Genomic DNA, 21,236 nt, shown 5'->3' with positions numbered 1-21,236 from the left:
GCCAAACTATGGGATGAGTAACACTTAAGGCATCATTCTGCTGCCCGCCAACTTTAATGCCACCACTGCTCCTGCCTGCCTCCTCCACTACCCTGGCATTTGCCCCGATCTCCAGCTCCAAGCTAGGGTCATGGGTGATGGCAAGGTAGGGATGGTGCTGGGCACAGCAGGAAGGAAGGGAGCTTGTAGTCTGCTTACAATCTATTAGCCTCAAAGATGAGACAACCCTTAAACCAACTAACCTGCTTGTGACATTTTAGATGTTTTTTCAGCACCCCTTACACAAATTTTCATTGTGATTATTGGGCCTTAATAGATGCAAAGGACAAGGTTCCTGTACCTTACACATTTCCATGAAAGAACCAATCCAGATTTTTCAACAAGCATCATGCATTTATCTGAAACTAATCAGTCCCTAAATTTTCAGTTTTCGGAGTCCTACCATTTGATACCTGAAGCTGTAGCTTGCAAAATTAAGCTTAAATGCAAGGTGAAAGTCCATCTAAACAGTTGTATTGTACTAAGACACCAGTTTCTCAGAGAATCTGAAAATTCTTCACCAGGAAGGGGATGGAATCCTGGAACCAAACCAGCAGGCAGTATCTAGAGCACCTCCAAAAAGATACAAGAAAGATTGGAACATCTCTTTTACCACGAGAGATGCCATACCTTCTTCCTGAGACTCAGAATCCATGGACCAACTATGGCCCCAGAGACCTTGATGAAAGAAATTTATGATTGAGCACACAAAATCTGCTCAAAATCCTCTGCTCCAGAGAAGTCATATCAGGTTCAACCAGAGTCGGTGGTTTTTTAGTCCTGGTACCAATCTGATGGAAAATTCTCCCAAAAGGTGGGAACAGCCTGGGAAGATGAGTGTTGGCACTGTGGCAGGGCTCCAAGGCCCAGCTCTGAGCCTCGGAGCTCTGCTGCCACCACCATCTACTGGCTGGTCCCTAAGGTGGGACAACAGACATCACATCCATTATCATTTCCATCTTAGGGAGCATGGCAGTAGATGTGTTCCACATCAATAAATAGTAAATATAGCTGAAAATGACAGGTGATAAAAGGCATATTGGTGGGTGGGTGTGAAGGAAAGAAGGAAGATGGGGAATTGTCTGCAAGAGGAGAAAAGGATATGGTGAAGGGGATACAGGAGAAAATGACATGCCCTTCACCACTGCTTGTGGGTTCCCTACCATGCAACTGGGCCTGCCATTGTGGATGGTTCCACACAACTGGGTACAAGTTTTCCTGAGTAAAAGCTGCTGGGTGGAAAGAAGGAAATCTGAAGAGAAGGAGACAGATAAATGGTGGTTAGCTGGTGGAGGGGAAGGAGAGAAGAAGGGTAAAGGGAGAATCTATGGGGGCTTTCAGCAAAGAGAAAACAATGGAGGTGGGGGAAATGAGATGGTACCAAAACCTTCGTGGGTCCCCTGCCTGTTAAAATCCATTAGATAGATAAACAAATACTTTTGCCAGCCATCTGTCATTCTGTGCTATGGCTGTTGTTTTGTTCCTGGCCTTGTCAGTCCATCCCCTTCCATCCTAGAGCAGGACAACAGCACTATACTGTTTTTCCATGGGCTACTGTCCTAAGGGGACATGTCTTCCTCAAAGCAGCATGGAGAAGCTACAGCAGCCCTTGCCAAGTTTCAGTCTTTGATTAGTTACCGGATAGAGCCAAGTAAGAATATTTTGGCTCTTCTTCCCTAATCAGCCAAGTGTGGGAGGTTGTTCTCCTGGGGGACGGATTTGTATTGCCTGTACTGCAGGGTGTAAGGAAATGCTTGATCTGGTTTATTAAAGCTAGAACATAATATAAAATGGAGGAGCCAGGGCAAAGATAAGTGCTGGGCTAACTAGCAAGCATCTCAAGACATGAAAATAATAAAGGCTTACCAAAACCAACTTATCACAGTTTATTGGCCCAAGGAGACCTGTGAGGAGGAAGAGGGAGGGAGGGAGGGAGGGAGGGAGGGAGGGAGAGAGAGAGAGAGAGAGAGAGAGAGAGAGAGAGAGAGAGACCTTGACCAACTCATGCTCAAAACTAGAGAGCTGATAACAACTGCCAAGGCCTCTTCAACACAGTGTGAAAATTGTGTGGGTAGTGAGCAAGAAAGACAGGTTTTAATCAAGATCTCTTGCTTGGGAGGAGTCAGCCCTGCAAGGCAGGCAACAAAAGGTACTGTTTCCTAGCTTTCTTCCTGGTAAGATAGTGATCTTCGGGGGGGGAGTGGAAGATTGACATTTAACTAGGTATTGTGTTGTCGTTCAGACTAGATGCTTAATGAAGCAACTGTCCTTAGTTCATTCTATCCACTGTATCCTGTGTCTTCTTTCCATTGGAGATACATCACATTTTCTTCTGTAATACATGAAAACATCCAGGACCCACATCAGCATACCCTGATGTGAGGCAGCTGCCAGGGGCCATTGTTCCTGACCTGATAAACACACACCTTTGTAGTTTTGTGTGCTCTTCCCTGTCCATTTACTTGCAAGTGGTCCTTCAGCTATGCTTCCTCCCAGCTTCCAACTGTTGATGGGGAAATGCATGGGAATGGTAAACAGTGGTGAATTTCCTGATGGCTACAGCAGCAGCACTACCAGTTGCTTGTACCAGCCAGTCAGGGAAGAAATATTGTATAGGTGGTGGGAGGACTCAGGAGGACAGAAAAGATGTAATCAGGTGGGGGGCATCTGGGGGTGGGTTGAAAGGAAAGTGTGAGGTAGGCCTGATGATGGGCTTAAGGGGGTCTTTGAACACTGTCTGCTCAGGGTCCCCCAAAATCTGGCACTGCTAACATAGGCCTAGCCCACAGTACAAAGGACTCTTCAGCAATTACTGGCTGAACAAAATGATTTTCTCTGTGCATCTATGACATAATTATGTCATAGATTGGTTTGGGTGGGTTGGGGATTGTTTTTAGGTGTTTTATGTATTAGGGGTTTTATGGGTTTTTTTACCTGTTGTTGCCCGCCGCAAGCCTCAGGGGAATGGTGGGTTAGAAATCCAATAATAATAATAATAATAATAATAATAATAATAATAATAATAATAATAACAACAACAACAACAACAACAACAACTACTACTACTACTACCCTTGAATGGCAAAATGGGGGTGAAAATGCCTCTAAGTCCCAGACAACTTACAGCAACCCTGTAGGGTTTTCAAGGAAAGTGATTCAGAGGTGGTTTGCCATTGCTGGACTCTGTGTAGTGGTCCTGGACTTCCTTGGTGGTACTAACTGAGGCTGACTCTGCTTAGCTTTTGATACCTGTTGAGATCGGTTTAGGCTGAGCCATCTGGTTCAGGGGAAACATTAAACTATTGGCATAAAAACTGGTAAATATGTAAAGGAAACAGTTCCATTTCCTTTGCTTCAAGTACAAGTTCGGTCCCCCCATCCATTTTTGTGGGAAATAAATAAGCATTGCCCGTCACAGCTACCTTGAAGGCTGATATAACAAAATGAAAGCTGGTGTACCTGTTCAGAGCATCTATACAACACAAACAGCAATCTAGCTCTTGTGCTCTTTTTAGGTAAAAGAGAAAGAAAGGTGGGTAACCACAATGTTGTGCAATAAACCCTTGATCACAATGAAACCAGTGATATGCACTTGACTTCCAAACAGTCCATACCTATTGTCAATCTGGGAAAGGAAGGGAGAGAGCAAAAATACCCTGTAACGCGATATCTGAAACAAGGCGTTAAGAATGTTGCGGCTTCTTAGTACAGAAGCAACAGAAGCTTTAAGGCTCCAAAATATATGCAGTGTATGAAACATGAATGTATCCATCTTCCACCTAGATATGCTGTGGCACCTCACGGATGCCAACAGGAATCACTTCTAAAATCTTCACATTTGGCAGCATGCAGAGGTGAGTGGCCCTGGAGGGGCTGATGGAACACGATCAATTATTTACTATTCCCTGCTCCTTAACAAGCTTAATTGGTGTTATTCAGCACAGATGGAGGCCCAAAATAAATATACTCGAAGCTGGATTCATAACTCTGCTACTCCAGGTTTATGCCTGTGAAGCCAACTAGTGTAAAACGATACTATAAAAAGAAACAGCAGAAGACAAGGTGCAGAATTATTTCCCATTGCACACTCTCAGTCTTGGGGGGAAAGTTGGCATTCTACAGGGCTTAGGTTGTTTATTTTTTCTCAACACACCCCAGTATACTTTTTTATGTTACTATGTTACACAAAGTGACAGTTTGTGTAATACCAGAGCATGAATATACAGATACTTAAAACCTTTGGAAATAACAAGGAATCAAATTTATAATATAACATTAGGAAGTAATAGATCTCTCCTCTCAATACATTTCAAAATTTGGCTAAAAGTACATTTATTTATCATTCATATAATGTTTGAAAGCTCTCATTCTATGCACATGGAGTTGGAAGTAAAACCCCATTATAAAGAAAGACTTTCTTTTCAATAAAATATGCATGATGCATTAAGGTGGCACCCTGGAACCTGGGAGCTTGCTGACACTCAGTAGACTAGCAGAGGAGTCGGAGGATAGACATTGTGGCAATGTCACAACATCACTTCTGGACCAAACCCAGAAGTGACATCAACATACTCAAGCAGAGTTGTCTGAACCCCAAACCTCCAAAGACGGAGGTCCTATGGCTAGGCAGGAAGGGTCCAAGCGAAGAAGTAATAAATATTCCTGCTAATGCAAGGGAGGGTTGACTTTGTGCTTTTCAAAGTATTTTTGTTACTTTTTCTGCTGGCATTCTGTTAAGGAGTTCAAGTCAGTGCATCTGGCTCTCCCCACATTTCCTCTCCCCAGCTGTTGTGAAGAAGGAGGCTTGGAGACTCACTGTTTTTAAATGCACTTCATGGCTAAACATGGGTTCTTGTTTTATTCTTAGTACAGACTGGAAGCAAGGAAAGAGAAAGTGTCACTCTGCATGCAGCACATCTCAGAGGGTGCACAGGCTCGTATGAGGCTCTTCAGTGATGTGGGCCTCATGTAAGACCTTTAAAGATAGTGATGGCACCATAAATTGAGCTCAGAAGCAAACTGGCAGCAAATATTATTGCTTTATGACTGGTGTAATGTGCTCATAACAGCTAGTTAAGCAGCTCTCTTTTGTCTCAGTTCAAGTAACCTTCAAGAGTAGCCCTGCGCACTGTACAATCCAACAATCCAACACTGAGAGTATAGTAACCCTGTTCACAGGTTACAATGAAAGTGCATCCATTTGTTTGTAAGAAATAACCACTGTTCACTGTAAAAGTGAAACCTTGGACAGGTATCTTAATAAATATGGAATTTTCATCACACCTTAGCTGTTGGTACATCAAATGTAGCATGAAAATAAGTCAGTGGAGGTATAAAGGAAAATCAAGAGTTGTGCTTGCATTCACTGTAACTTGTGAACAAAGTTAGTAAAATGGCTTGATCAGCTGAGTCTAGCAGGAATGATAATTTCCTGATCATGTATAACTGGGGGAAGAGGAGACAGCCTTGGCTACAGTTGCAAGCAGCTTTTCAAAAAACTAACAAAGGATTCAAAAGCATCCAAAGTCTATTCAGCTGCTCAGACAAGAAATAACGTATCCCATCAGACAATCTTCTCCATAACATCAGCTCTACCAACCAACACCAACTCTCCTGTATGGAAGCTAGAATTCAAATCCAAGAGGTGTTTTTCTCTGTCACAGAGGTGACAGCCAAATGCTCTCTTTGACCGTTTATGCACTGGGATCTTCACTGCCCCACTCCCCTATCAGGAGCACAGATTGGGGGTGGATGAGGTGCACCAGGACAAATGCTCATCCATGTGGGTGCAGGAAGAGGTGGGGCAACCTGCCATGATTAGAACGCCAGCCTGCAGCCCGGCATGAAACCTCCAGTGCATAAACGGTCTTTCAGAGAAGATGCTTAAAAGGACAGGAAGGGGCATGTGGGCAAAGTCTAACTTCTGCTAACTTCTGTCAGCAACTGATTATCTATTTGTTCATTATTATCTTAATGCGGACATTTTTATTGTACCCAAAATGCATCCCATGCAATTCAATCTCAAGTGAGCACAAACAAATTCCCCATTCATCTCTGGAATTTGTCTTCATTATGCTGGATGCAAATTTACACTTACGTGTTGCCTGTAAGTATGAACAGATTACTTCCACACCATGACAATGTATGTGAAGACCTGTGCTTGCACACGAAAGCTCCTACCTTGAATAAAACTTTGTTGGTCTTAAAGGTGCCGCTGGACTCTATATTGATTCAGGTGGAATAGTATTTGTACTTCCACAGAATTCACAGCCACACTGTTGCAGGCCAGGCATCATAAATCAATCAAGACCAAAATGCGTGCGATCATTTCTGTCTTGAATCCAGCCATCCATGGCTGCCTCAAGTTTTGCGTTTCTTCGTTTGGGCATATTCATATTGCAGCTCAGTATTGGCAATGTATTGCCGTCTCTAAATCAATGAGAACCAGCCCAGTGCGCTTCTACATGGAAACTGAAACCAATATCACTGATGTTTACTCAGTCACCAAGTGACAGATATTGTATTTTCAGACTGTACAGCATTAGGGAAAACGAATGTTCTCTCTTATACAGTATAATTTATTTTTATATCACTCCGGAAAACATCCAGGCTTCTGAAAAAGACTTTACAGTAAGAGCTAAGAGGGGGAAAAAGAACTTTCCTGGATGACATATGGTAGTGCAGCGGGCAAACAGAGGGAAAACAATCAGTGGAGCTGGTGAGAGAGAAGCAAGCCAAAATGTAATAGCTTATCTGATGCAATTAAGTTTCCCTGAAAGGTAATGGAAGAAGGGAGGGGAGACGAGTTTACAGTAAAAGAGTGAAAACTAGCACTTACAGCTCAAGGGGGGGGGGAGAGAACAGCACTAGGAATACTGGGGTGAAATCTTCAGAGGAGGAAATTTGTCCAGGGGATCTTAAACTTCACACTAAGAACCTGCACCAGCAGCCTGAGCACACAGAACCTGCACATTCAAGGCGCACTGCATACAGACCAAAGCTTTCGTCCCTGCTGACCCCAGCCAAACAAATGACAGGGATGGTGGCATAGCTAGGTTCCATGCTTGTGGGCACAAGGGCAAGGGAGAGTTGTTATTTTTTTTCTTCAAAGGATAATTTTGTTTGTGTTGTGTACTTCTCCAATGGCCTAAAGCTACATTCAAATACATTATGGAAGTGCACTCATGCGTACATTACAGATTTATAATCAGGGATGTGTACACTGCAGGTTCGTGGACAGTTAAAAGCGTTGTGAAATGTGCCACCAGCACAGCTTCTCAGAAGATCTTAGCTTACTTCTCTTGTTTAAGGGAGGGAGGGAAAAAACAAGTTGCAAAGAGATGCTTGAAAATAGAGAGGCAATGCTGACATTCTGGAGGGACTATGGAGCCAAACTTCCAATGCAGAAATTGCAGAAGGTTTGCTGACTTAAATTCCTAGGTGCTCTGAGTCCAGTAGGTCTTCAGCACTCCGAATGTCTCCTTTAAGAAGCAGAATTAGTGAAGCACAAGAAGGATACGTTAGCCAAATTTGGAGCACAACTTGTCTCTCTGTGTGCGTTTAAAGAGCATATGATCTTGATTATGGTGAGAGAGATCTCAGAGGATAAGTTGAGTATATAATGAGGGCTGCCTATAGCTCTTAGGGAAAGTCTCCCCAGTGTAAAAAGCACAGCAGGGTTGGAAACACGTAGAGGGGAACTTGCTTTGTAGACCAGTTTTACTCCACATAAAGAGGAGTCGTTGATATGCCGAGGCTCACCTGATCAACCCTTCTGTTCAGGGCTGCTGCCAGGCATCCTTCTACTACAGCACAGATTAACACATAATGAAAGTAGCTGTTCACGGTACAGCTGTAAACAATCTCCAAACAAAGGCGTACACATTGCAAATGACTGCTAACTCTCTGTGGGCATGTTCTTAAAGAATCCTGATAAAGACTTCGACATCATTCATATGCTGCAGAAAAGGCCGCCACAATTAGCGACACTCTTGCTTGAGGGAAGAGTTTTTGAAACTCAAAGTTCATTGCATCACCAGCAAACTTGAAAGCGCCTTCCGGATCCCCCTGTCATTGTAATGACATATACAGATTTCTCCCCCAAATTCAATGCATTCTGACAGCAGTTTTCAGTAATGTTGCAGAGTTCCCTGAGCTTATCTGAGATTCCGTCTGAGGAAAATCACTCATCGTAGTCCAACTTCCTTGAGGCACAGTTGGTGAGCTATGACCCATCTTGCCCAATAATGTGGTGTTGGGGGTCACATGAAATCTCAGTTCAAGCAGAGCGTGGTGAGCACCAAGTGGCCTGACAAAGGCACTGGGTAACCTGAGATTGTACTTTAGAACACAGATCCCTAACTTGGGGTCCATGAACACCAGGGCATCCCATCAATGTATTTCCAGGTACTCACTTCCCTTTTTGTCCCAGAGTATCTCTTCTCCAATGAGCCTCTTGTGGCGCAGGGTGGTAAGGCAACAGACATGCCCATGAGGCTGGGAGTTCAATCCCAGCAGCTAGCTCAAGGTTGACTCAGCCTTCCATCCTTCAGTGGTCGGTAAAATGAGTACCCAGCTTGCTGCTGGGGGTTAAACGGTAATGATTGGGGAAGGCACTGGCAAACCACCGTTAGAGGGCATCACCCCAAAGCTAAGACATGACCCAGTGCTTGCACTGCACAGGGATACCTTTACCTTTATCTCTTCTCCAAAAAAAAAGAGCCACCTTCAGCTTCCCTTCTGTTCACTGGAACAGGAGGTTCTTCAAAAGTGTCTAGGACATTGGTTCTCAATCTGGGGGTCGGGACCCCTTTAGGGGTCAAACGACCCTTTCACAGGGGTTGCATCAGGGCAAGCAGCTTGGCCAGGGGGTGCCATCCACACAACAGCCTTGCGGGGTAGATCGAGATAGAGCGTTTGTCTGTCTGGAGCAGCGGAAAAGAGTGAGATCAGCATGGTGGGACAAGAGGCAGAATTGAACTGAGTAACCCCAGAAAAAAACAATTTATATACAACCATGAACAATGGATCTTCACGCCATTGGTCAGTTTTGGTTTAATTTCTGTGAAAGACAACTTGCATAATTTTATGGCTGGGAGTCCCCACAATGACCCATTATGCACGGGAGTTTTAGCGCACATTCGGGGTGGAATGGCGGCGACTAAAATCACGGATAACGCACGGAGCCGGCTGCAACCGGCTGCAGCTTCGGTGCATGCCGCCGAAAAAGCCGCGTCAGTGAAACGCGGAAGAAAGCGCAGCTTCCGGGTGAGCGGGGCGCAACCAGAAGCGGCGCCCGGATCGGCGCGTGCATAATCGGTTACTCTGGGTTTTGCCGCCGTCGCGCCCCGCCCCGTGTATAACCGGTATGCGTCGCGTCTTCCCCCTCCGCGTTTTCCATGTGACCCGAAATCGCCGTTTCGGCGGCCGTGCATAATGGGCCAATATGAGGAACTGTAATAAAGGGTCACGGCATTAAGAAGGTTGACAGCCACTGCTCTAGGAGCTATCACCTTTAACTCTTCCAACATTCAGAAACATTCCCCATCATAGAAGGGTGCTTGGCTTGAAACTTCCCAATATATTATTTAATTTCAGTTTGCCCTGACAGCCATTTTGTGGTGATGGCCACTCAATGGTCTCAAAATTCTAAACGTGCCTACAAACTCATCAGTGTTGTAGGCACCTTGCTTTAGTCTTCTCCCAAATCTTCTGAAAAGATTTTTTTGTGGGGGGGGGGGGGTTGGATCCAGACAAACTGGCAATTTCCACTGATTCCCCTGTCCTACTGCTGACCCCCCTCATGTTGTTCCCCAGGATCCCTGATAACCAAACCGCAGCATGTCATGAATAGCCAAATGCTACAGTGGGAGCTGAGGGGCACGAGACGGCCTTTCTGACAACGAAAAAATAATTCTAGATCCAACCCATGGGTTTCATGGTGGGCATGTTTGTATGAAAAAGATGACCAACAACACCACTGCATTACTGCAACATGATGTCCAGAATTCTTGGATTGTATGGCTTTTACATAATTCGTTTTTAATACAGATATATGTTGCAGCTTCAGTAAACATCATAAAACAGAAAACTGACAAGTACTGAGCAGGATGAGCAAACCTCTTCTTTAAAAAAAATTACCTAATAAAATCCACACAAATCATTTTGCTTTTAAAAAATGGCAAGCGGTTTTACATACCTAACTCAGTTACAGTAAGAGCCTTGTTTTGGTCTACACAACTCATCACATTTGACAAGTTAATTATATCACCAGACTCATTCCTTATGCTTTCAGAATAGTAATCATAGCTAATATCTTGGAATCTGAAACATTTTTTTGTCCCTATGAACTAACAGGTTCGTAATTGTGCAATAATAAAATACATTTTCCCATTTTCTACTAAAAGCCTCACTATATTAAGCTTTATAGAAATGTTTAACACATGGATATAAGCACTGTGCAATGTATCACAGCAAAGCAGTCTTTCAGCTTTGTGCAATTTACTGGTGGGTGAAATGGCTTTGGAGCAACAGAGATGTGCAGATGCACCCCCCCCCCCAAAAAAGAAATTCTCATAGAACTCATGCTAGTCTGATCAAACTCTTCAGGTGTCCCATGAAATTTCAGGTGTTTCATCTGCACAGCAACATCATCCCCCTTAAATTCCATTTCTTCAATATCAACATTGATGGCTTATGATGAATACTTTGGGGTTAAACCATTTCCCCAGGTGCAGGTGTCTGAGCTGAGAGAATACTACTTGTATATATTAATGCTCTAACACCTCTAACTACTCTCCCCCGTTTCCCACACAACAGAATAGTAATGGCTAATTTTACTAAGGGTAAAAACTTTTAATGCCACGTTGGAGAGCTGTGCTGGCCCATGTGGTCTGATCAGAACAAGAAAAGGTCTACGACAATTATGCTAACTGGTATTCTGATTAATGATTTCATCACTCCTCAGCAGTCATCTCCCTCTAAGGATTTGCTTGGCCTGGGCAACACGGAGGAGTTGGTTCACTGATGGCTGCCGTTTCCCAGTGGTAAGCTATTTCACATATCATTAAACCTGCTATACTTAGGTAATGGAACAGCTGTTTCCCCATTGTCTATTAGTAAAGGACCAGAGGAATAAGTGTTAAACCAAAGTTCACTGGGATTTGGTAATGGAATACGAAGGTCAATGAAGAACTCCTTTCCCTAGAGGGCTTCATGACAGACCAAATTCTGTGGGGGAATCCTGCCAATGTGGTGGGTTGGAAAATAGTTCCAAATGTGTTGCTGTCTAGTTCTGTGTTTCTAATACTATCTCAGAGCTATTGCAGTCATCAACATTTTTCTTCACAGAGATAAAACTGCATGAGGGGAACCATCCTGACCAACTTCTTCAACACGGAGAACAAGATAATTTAATTGTAACAATCATCCATAAGCCACATTTACTGAATAGCGGCATGTCTTCTGAAGTCTGAACAATCAATACACTCCATACTGTGACAGGCAGTTCCATAATCCACCAGGCTCTCCCTAGTTCCATCCAGACACCATTCCTTACTTTCTATATTCCTCCAGGCAAATGCTACCTGAGATCCACTTTTCCTGGTTCTGTTCCACCTATGCCCAGGAGACTGGGATCTTTAAATGTGAACTTGATAACCCTTCCAACCTTGCTCACTAAGAGTCCAAAGTCAACCATGACACTATCACTAATGTGGAGAATGAGATCTCAGGGTCCCAATGCAGAGCTGTGAGAACAAAGATATGAAGAGTATTTTCCAACCCAGAGTCCTGCATTTCAAAACACCTCCAGTGTTTTCATGGCAGACTCAATACAGGGTGGTTTGCCAGTACCTTCCCCAGACATTACCGTTTATCCCCCAGCAAGCTGAGTACTCATTTTACCAACCTCGGAAGGATGGAAGGCTGAGTCAACCTTGAGCCAGCTGCTGGGATTGAACTCCCAGGGTCATGGGCAGAGCTTTCAGACTGCATGTCTGCTGCCTTACCACTCTGCGCCACAAGAGGCTCTCAGCATAGATAGAATCATAGAATCATAGAGTTGGAAGGGGCCATACAGGCCATCTAGTCCCACCCCCTGCTCAATGCAGGATCAACCCTAAGCATCCTAAAGCATCCAAGAAAAGTGTGTATCAAACCTTTGCTTGAAGACTGCCAGATGTAGGTAGGCAAAATATTAAAATGAAAATCAAGGCCCAGAATATCATTTTAAAAGTTTTAAAATATCATTTTAAAAGTTTTAAAATATCATTTTAAAAGTTTTAAAATATCATTTTAAAAGTTTTTAAAAATTAAAACTTCCATAGAATGTATATTGCTTTAACAATCTTATTGGTGGGTAGGATCAGTGCACATAGTCAGAAGAGTACTGGATTTCATTCATTCATTCATTCATTCATTCATTCATTCATTCATTCATTCATTCATTCATTCATTCATTCACTCACTCACTCACTCACTCACTCACTCACTCACTCACTCACTCACTCACTCTATTTCTATGCTGCCCTTCCCCAAGGAACCATGTTTCACTTTTTAAATCATTTATACTTGTACATTTGTAACTTAATTTATAATTTAACAATAAAGATCAGTGTTAAAAAAACGTAAGAGCTCCTCGGGGTCATTGTCGTAGTAATGAAGTGGGAGTGGGAATGAAGTGCTAAGTTGTCATCGTGATGTCTCAGTGTTTCTCCACAGTCTATGTTTTTATTTTGTTTTGTAAGGTGGCCAGCCACTTGGTGGTGTTCTGGGGACTTTAACTACAGGCCCAGTGGAATAGCTCTGTCTTGCAGGCCCTGCAGAACTATTGTAGGCCCCACAGGGCCCTGATATTGCTTGGAAGAGCATTCCACTAAGCTAGTGCCAGGGCTGAGAAGACCCTGGCACTGGTCAAGGCCAGTTTTATTTCTCTGGAGCCCAGGATCTTGAGCATGTTTTCCATGCTCCATCTTAAAGCTCTCTGAGGAGCACAAGGAAGGATGAAGTTCTACAGATATGAAGACCCCAGATTTTTCAGAGCTTTAAAGGTGAGTACCAACACCTAGTACTTGATTCAGTCTTCAGTCTGGAGACGGATGGATGAGCACTGATCGAATGTGCTCTCTCCATGCGGTTCTCATGAGAACCTGGCCACTGCATTCTGGATTTATTTATTTTTATTTTTTGTTTATTGGATTTCTTACCTGCTGCTCCCACACAAGCTGGCTCATGGCAGGTTACAGAATAAAACCCCACAATAAAACCTCAACTTCAAAAAATTACTTTTCAATCATAAAAGTTCTTGTGACCTTAATGGGATTTACTTCCATGCTAAGGTTAGTGTTACATTTTACAAGACAAACAGCTCTTTGGGTGAACAGAGAGAGAACAAGAGAAGACAGCAGTGATTGGATGGTGATTTCGGTGTTCATTGGCGCATCACTTTAGGTGTTACTACTTGCTTATGCACCTTTACGTCCAGTATTACCTGAACGACGATCACAAGGAACGTAAGATTGCAGCACCATATTGAGGGTATTTTCGCAGTGCAAAGATATGCAGTGCAGTATCTAATAACTGCCTCTCCCCATATTTAAGCAGCCCTGATTTTAGACAAAAGAACTCTTCCTAGACTATATTTCTAGGCTGATTCAGATCTTACTAGGGATCAAATTCTCTACTCCAGAGTAATTTTTTTCATGATTCCCTCTGATTCTCCAAGTAATAATGGTTTGTCCAGCTGTAACTTGTACAGGATTAGGTTTTTTTTTAAAACTGTGTCTTCTATATCATTACAATTTTCCCCTTCCTTGAATGTACTCATTGGGAGATATCAGCAATGCTTGAGCCATTACATTAAGGCTGTCGTGGTTTAATTTACCAGAATTACGGAATTCACTGTATGATATGTCATGTGTAAAATTTGATTTTCTCCAGTAATAAAAGGCTTCCCTTAATGTGCTTAAAATTAGTTTGGGCATTTGAATTTTAATACCTAAGTGGAATATCAAAATGAGGTGATTATAACAATGAAATGGTAGAATGAAGCCTAGTTTGAGTAGACTGGACTATATTGCCAATTTCAAGTAGCCCATAAATAGCAATGGGCATTATTCAGAAGCTCAGGTACTTTGATACAAAACCTTGGTCTGGTTTTACATTTTTCCTGAATATGATATAGCTGGGGGAGGACCTCAGACTTTCAGAGCCTCCCTCAGAGTTCTTCCCTTGTTAACTGCGATCTACAGGGACTGAGCTCTCTTGCTTGAGACTTATATATATTTCCATTAGGCAGATTTCATGGAAGGAAAATCTCTTTATTGAAAGAATAGCAAACTGATCATCATGGGGTTCTTGCTAAGACTAAAGATCCTACCCCTACAGCCCCCTTCTCTACTCTCCACGCAACAGTTTTGGCACAAAGGTAGATCAGGACAGATATAAAGGTAAAGGTGTCCCCTGTGCAAGCACTGGGTCATGTCTGACCCTTAGGATGACACCCTCTAGCGTTTTCATGGCAGACTCAATACGGGGTGGTTTGCCAGTGCCTTCCCCAGTCATTACTATTTACCCCCCAGCAAGCTGGGTATTAATTTTACCGATCTCGGAAGGATGGAAGGCTGAGTCAACCTTGAGCCTGCTGCTGGGATTGAACTCCCAGCCTCACGGGCAGAGCTTTCGGACTGCATGTCTGCTGCCTTACCACCCTGCGCCACAAGAGGCTTAGGACAGATGTAGGCTCCAGCAAAATCCCAAAGATGGTGGGAAAGATAATCATTCCCACAGCTTCAAACGTCTCTATAAACCCCCAGGCTGACTAGCTACATTCACCCCAATGCTAATCAATCAACAATAGATCAAATGCTCATACAGGATTAACAATCACAGTGATATGCAGATTGGACAGGAAACAACCCAGGGCAAGGAAGGTCAAGTGATACAAGTTATAACATCATCACAGCCCATGGCAAGGCAGGTCAAGCAAGACAGGCAATACACAGCAAAAGCATAAGATATGGTTTTGACATCTATGTCATAGTAAACAAAGGACTGTAACAGAAAATGACACTTCTGTCTTATTCACTTATTAACAGTGTTTAAGACTATTCAATGCACTGTGATGTCCCTGTCCTCACCTGTGGAAGCCAGTGAACTGGGTCTTGGGGCAGGAAAGCTAGCACTGGAATGACACTGATACAATTTTAAGTGACAGCCCTGGGTTTTCTGTGAAGCCTACTTCCACTTTGACTACCCTCAGGATTTTGTAGCCTTGTAATAACTGCTCAGTGTGTTCAGTCAACACAAGTTGAGGGAGAGCAGGGACACGCATACCAACTCTGCCTAGAGTTGACAAATTTCATGTAGTACCTGGAGATCTCCTTCTATCACAACTGATGTCCAGAGAAAATGGCTCCTTTGGAAGGTGGAATCTATGGCATTATACTCTTCTCTCCGCTCCCCAAACCCCATCCTCCTAAGGATTCATCCCCCAAATCTCCAGGTATTCCCCAACCCAGAGCTCATAATCCCAGTTCATCCACATGGTGCCTAGGCATGGAGGAAGCGCACACATGTATGCTCTCTCTCTGTCACTGAAGATACTGCTTTCCAAAAGTTCCTGATCACAAGGATGGAGACGCTACATAGTCGATGCATAGATGTTCATTAGCCAGCAACAGAATTTAAAATTACTGATAACTCACATGTAGATTAATTACATAATGTTTCCATGTACCAAGCACTGGATGTTGCAAGTACTTTACTTGGAAGCGGTTTATATGTGATGTCACTATAACTAGTAATTACACACAGGAGCACCCTATATGATTGTTTCAGTGCACTGGCAACTGCTCACCCCTGTAATTTTTCAAAGTTGCCGTTTAGTCCCACTAAAATGTTTCCCTTCACATTTTGGTTATTCACTCCTGAGCCAAATTCATGTTTATTGATGGTTCTATATGAAGTCCTAAGTGGTTTGGGCCTCGGTTACCTGAAGGAGCACCTTCACCCTGACAGAAACACTGATATCTCAAGGAGAGAGCGATTCCTTGCAGTTTTGCATCTCTTGGACCATTTATGCACTGGGAACTTCACTGCCCCAGCTCCTGTGCAGGAGCACAAATTGGGGGTGGATGAGGCACACCAGGCCAAATGTTCCCCATGTGGGTGCAGGAAGAGGTGGGGCAACCTGCCACAACTAAAACTCCAGTCTGCAGCCCAGCATGAAACCTCCATGGCATAAATGGTCTTGGAGGTGCAAGGGACAGTGTTATGCAGTGGTCTTCTCTGTGATGGTCCCAGACTTTGAAACAGACTCCCTTCGGTGATTAATCAGGTACCTATATTATATGGGTTTGGGGGGTAGTAAAATCATACCTCTTCACCTAGGACTTTAATGTCTAGTTTCCTCTGAGTGCTATTCTACAAGGTTGTGAGGGAGGGAGGGTGGGGAGTATACTTTAAATGTTTTTAAAGTATTTTAGATTATTTTATTCTGTATTTTGTGACCTACCCTCAGACATTCGGGTGAAGGTGCAGGATATAAATTCCTAAAGAATTACATTCTAGCATCCTATTTATCCTTTCAATACATCCTAATTTCAAGATGCAGCTTCCTTTCAAAAGAGACCTGCTTGTTTCTACACTGAGCCACATTTGGCCCCAGAGTCACAGGACGCAGGTCCCCTGCCCTGAGGTGTTATATAAAAGCATTCTTCTAAATTGCACAGTCGGTGACTTTGACCTCGGCACAGGACCTGCGCATAGGAGGACAGTCTCAAATGCATTAGTCACCTCAGGCACAGACCTCTGTAGCCATCTCAAGCCTTCAGTCCTTCTAAATGGGCGCTTCATTCCAGCAAAATGATACTAATTAATGGTGCTAGCAACTGCTGTAGTGTCGTGAGATTTTAAATAAGGACAATGTACCAAATGCTTTTAATACAGATTGGTGGTGATTCGGCGCACCTGACCAGTTATTGCACATGCTGCTTGTCATTCTGTGTATGGGCTTTAAAAGCGAAGAGAAATACTACAAGAAAGAAATGCCTTCCTTTGGATTCCAGTGGTGTTAAACTGGAAATCTGGCTGCGGGGCCACTTACCTGGGCCACGGGGCCACCATTGCTAGTGGTGGGGAGGGTACCGGCAGAACAAACAGGGAGTTCCAGTCTCTTCCCGTGTGGCTAGGCTGCGCTGGGAAACTATTCAGCCAGCCTTGTTGAATCACAGCTAGGTGTGGGCGAGGCCTGGCGTCTTAGTGGGCTTAAAGGGACAGCCTGAGCAAGTGTCCAGCCTCCTCTTGCGTCTGGTGCCACCAAGAATCGCTGCTGGTTGCACCCGAGCACACGTATCTCTCATTGCTCCCGAGGAAGGAATCTTCCACGAAGGTTGTATGTGCCTTTCAGCCCTTCTTCCTCTCCAAGTCTTGGAGGGGGAGGACATGACTGCCGATGGAACCCTTCTTCCCCTCTAGATCCTGCTGAAATTAAGGTTTTTCCTTCCTCCACGGAGTTGGGGGGGAGCTGTCTGCCGGGCTGGGCTCGATGTGGAAGCCCTTCTTTCCCTCCAGATCCTGGTACGGAGTTTTTTCCCGCCTTCTCCTATGAGTGGGGGGGGGGGCTGCCAGGTGGGGATGAGTGACTGATCTCTTCTTCCCCTTTAGATCAGGGTAATACCGGGAATATTTTCTCTCCTTCTCCAGGAAGTTGAAAGCGGGGGGGGGGGGGGGTCAGGATGGCTGGAGGTCTTTTCCCTCTCCAGATCCTGATTACATTGGGGCTTTCCCCCTCCTTCTCCAGGGAGTTGAGGAGAAGAGGGAAAGAAATGCCTTCCTTTTTTGTTCCAGCGGTATTAAACTGGAAGTAAGTCTTAGGATTGTCATGGCACAGAAGTGGGGACAATGCCTTGCAACACTGTCTTTTTTCGCCAAATGCAGCAAGTGGAAATCTCTTTGTATTCTGAAGGATGGCCAAGTGGGTCATCAAGCAGATAAAAAGTGTCTCATACTTCCTCTGCCCATTTGCAGTTCTGCAAAGACTGGCTTTTAATAACTACAGCAAGAGAAGATTTGGAAAAGGGACAGTTAGGGGAAGATGAATGATTTCACTCACTCTGGAAGTTTTAAGCGCTCCAAAATATCCGTTCATACCAGGAATCGATGCGACAAATGAGTCAGGGCAGCTTGCAAATGGTAGATATTTCCCTGTTCGATACCTGTCCTGGAGTGCCAATATCTCAGGACCAGTCTAGATGATAAAAACAGAAACAAAGAATGTTTATCCGCGTCAGCTTTTCATTTTCAAGTATGCACACAATGAAGTGGCACAGAAGGAAGTCTGTTCTCGAGGCTCCTGATCACAGTAGCCCTTGACTCTGCCTAGCAGACACTTACTGACGTCCAAAGGGAAAGAGAGGGTCTTCATGATATTTAGGTTTATTTAATTTTATGTTATAGCAATTATAGAAATTATACTCTGGCCATGACCAAGCCTATACCTAGAGACAGGCAGAGCAGAAAAGCACAGCTTGGTGGCAAAGCAACTGGTAGACATGATGTTCCCCCTCTGCCCTCTTCTCCGTAAATCGCTGGCAGGGACATGGGAATTGTAGTCCATGGACATCTGGAGGGTCACAGTTTGACTACCCCTTCCCTAAATGGACATTTAATCAGACTTATCACAGGGCTTCATTTTTGTCCGAGCTGAACCCCAGCTCTGTTTTCCTTGCCCTCAGCACTGATGAACTTTCAAAACTCACCCCTGCAGAGATTGGGAAAGGCCTTCTAGAAATAAGGTCATGGTTCAGGAAGTGATTTAGAAATAAGCACTGGTCGATCACATTTTTTCATCCACCCTAATTGTGTTGTAATTTATTAATTAAACTGATAATGTTCATACTTTGGATATAAACTAAGTACCCATCAGTGTCTGGCCATCAGTTTATCTTTTCCGATTCTCTTTTTCCATGCCTGGTAGTGGCTCTCCAAGGTGTCAAGTGGTGATCTATCCAATTCTGCTACTGGAGATTGTTCTAATGGAAGAACCTCAGACCTTCTTTCTGCATGTGTTCTACCACTTAACTATCACTTCCTTATGCATTTCAGTCATTCTAAAATTTCCCCCCTTGAAACCATGGTTAAGAACCTTGTAACTCATCTTGAGATCTCTTAATGTCTTAAACAACTACATTAACAAGAATGTCCTCCGGCTGAACGAGGGGAATAGATACTTTTGCTAGCTGCCTTGATATTGATATTAACTGGTTTTAATAGTGTTACTATGGGAATTATGGGATTTTATTGTAATCTATTTTTATTCTGTAAACCGACGTGAGCCTAAAGGGAACAGTGATATATAAATTTAACAAATAAAATAAAGTCTGTGTTCCCACTGAAGTAATGGGATACACATTACACATTGTATAACAAAACTTTCTACTTTCGTTCACAATTATGCAAAAACAACAATTTTACTCACAGCATATGTTTTCTTTTTATAAAATAAGACATGCATATCTTGCAGTAAACAAAAATAGACACAAATTTTCCTTCCTTTGTAGTTGTTGGGTGGGCTTTTGTAGCTCAAGAGATGAAAGGGGGGATGAAAGACAGTTTAGAGCAAGAAATAGGCCAGATCTAAAGATTCTGACATTTTATAAAGCCTTTAGGTTTTGAAAAACAAGTCAAATTGTGTAAATATATTATCTGTATTGTAAATGTCCCCATTCTGATGTTTTTACAAGAAGAACTCTTCCATGTGGATTTTCCTTTTCTCCCCTTTGAAAAGTGGAATGTGGGGATATGAGTAGCTTCATGAATTTTGAGAGCAGGTTGATTTAGAACAGGGTTAGTCAAACTGCGGCCCTCCAGATGTCCATGGACTACAATTCCTGAATGCTGGCAGGGGCTTCTGGGAATTGTAGTCCATGGACATCTGGAGGGCCACAGTTTGACTACCCCTGATTTAGAACATGAAAACACCATGAGGGGAGATAAAAGACAATTCTGCCCCCACCCCCACCCCCTACAGCAGACCAGATCCCATTCACACTGTCTGCTATCTACTTTCAAAAAATGGCAAACCCAAAAATCTCACATTACCCTGTCTTGTTTGGCCCTTCCTTCTAACAAAGCCTGTAATTAACTTAGAGGTTTAGTGTGAGGCTCCTTAATGAGATAATAATGCCAGAACAATATCCCTTAAAATTGTTTGCCCACCACTATTGATTTTCCCTGTATTTTATAACTGCAGCAGATTGTGATGTGCAGCATAGAGTGCATTATGTCCATGAAGCTGCCTTATGCAAAATCAGACCTTTGGACCATCAAGCTCAGTATTGCCTCCTCTAAGGGACAATGCCTCTTCAAAGTTTCCAGCTGGCAGGGGCTCGTGGGAATTGTAGTCCATGGACATCTGGAGAGCCGCAGTTTGACTACCCCTGCCATAGAGTCTGCCCTCCAAAGCTGCCATTTTGACTCTATGGCATCACAGCTCTGCTGAATTCTTTCACAAACTCTGCCCTCCCAAGGCTCTGTCCCAAAAGAATTAAGAACAAGCTCAAATAGTTTTTTAAAGAATTCAGCTGCTGAGCTTTGCACACATTCATTTATTTCTGCGGAGCACTTTGCCACTTTGGGTATGCTACAACTTTGAATGAAACCAAGGAGCTTAAAAAAACAAAAAACAAATAATGCAGAGGAAAAGGCAGCTGCCTCCCTCAGACCCTGCTGGTGCCCTTTTCAGGCATGGATTATGGCCAAAGCCCATTTCCTCTGATCCTAGGCAGAACCAAGTTAAAATGAAAATTGCACTTCTGCCTGGTCTGGAATCTGTTCTGTACAGCTGGCCTGCTCTTCCAATTATTTGAGGATGTGCAACACATTTGTTAATAATGGTACTAAATCACAATCAGTCCAGATAGATTTTCCTTTCAGAAAACTACCTTACTCTGAGCTTTGCAAAGTTTGTGATGATCTCGATAAATTTGGCATGATTTTGCTTTCCAGTTGGGAGAAAGGGCGGGTTAACTCAGCACACATACCCAGCAAGCCTCTGCACGCAGGATAACATTAATTAAGCACACACACACAATTTTTCTTCAATTAGGGCTGCTGGTCAGCCAATAGAACACTGCCCTGATCAGTGTAAGAGTGCTCTACCAGGAATACAATACTCAGATTTGAAAGGTCAGTCATTT

At 43.5% G+C, this 21,236-nt stretch overlaps 1 long non-coding RNA gene across 2 annotated transcripts in view; it reads right to left on the bottom strand.

Annotated features, from left to right (window-relative positions):
- Window positions 1–21,236, bottom strand: part of LOC143836777 (uncharacterized) — a 690,947-nt gene that overhangs the window by 384,481 nt on the left and 285,230 nt on the right. For both annotated transcript variants that reach the window (XR_013230728.1, XR_013230729.1), the window contains exon 3: window positions 18,152–18,286. This is a non-coding gene — a long non-coding RNA (uncharacterized LOC143836777). The remainder of the gene's footprint in view (window positions 1–18,151; window positions 18,287–21,236) is intronic.

This window comes from Paroedura picta, chromosome 4 (assembly GCF_049243985.1).
Source record: "Paroedura picta isolate Pp20150507F chromosome 4, Ppicta_v3.0, whole genome shotgun sequence".
Lineage (NCBI taxonomy): Eukaryota > Metazoa > Chordata > Lepidosauria > Squamata > Gekkonidae > Paroedura > Paroedura picta.
This window is presented reverse-complemented; position numbering and strand designations above follow the sequence as displayed.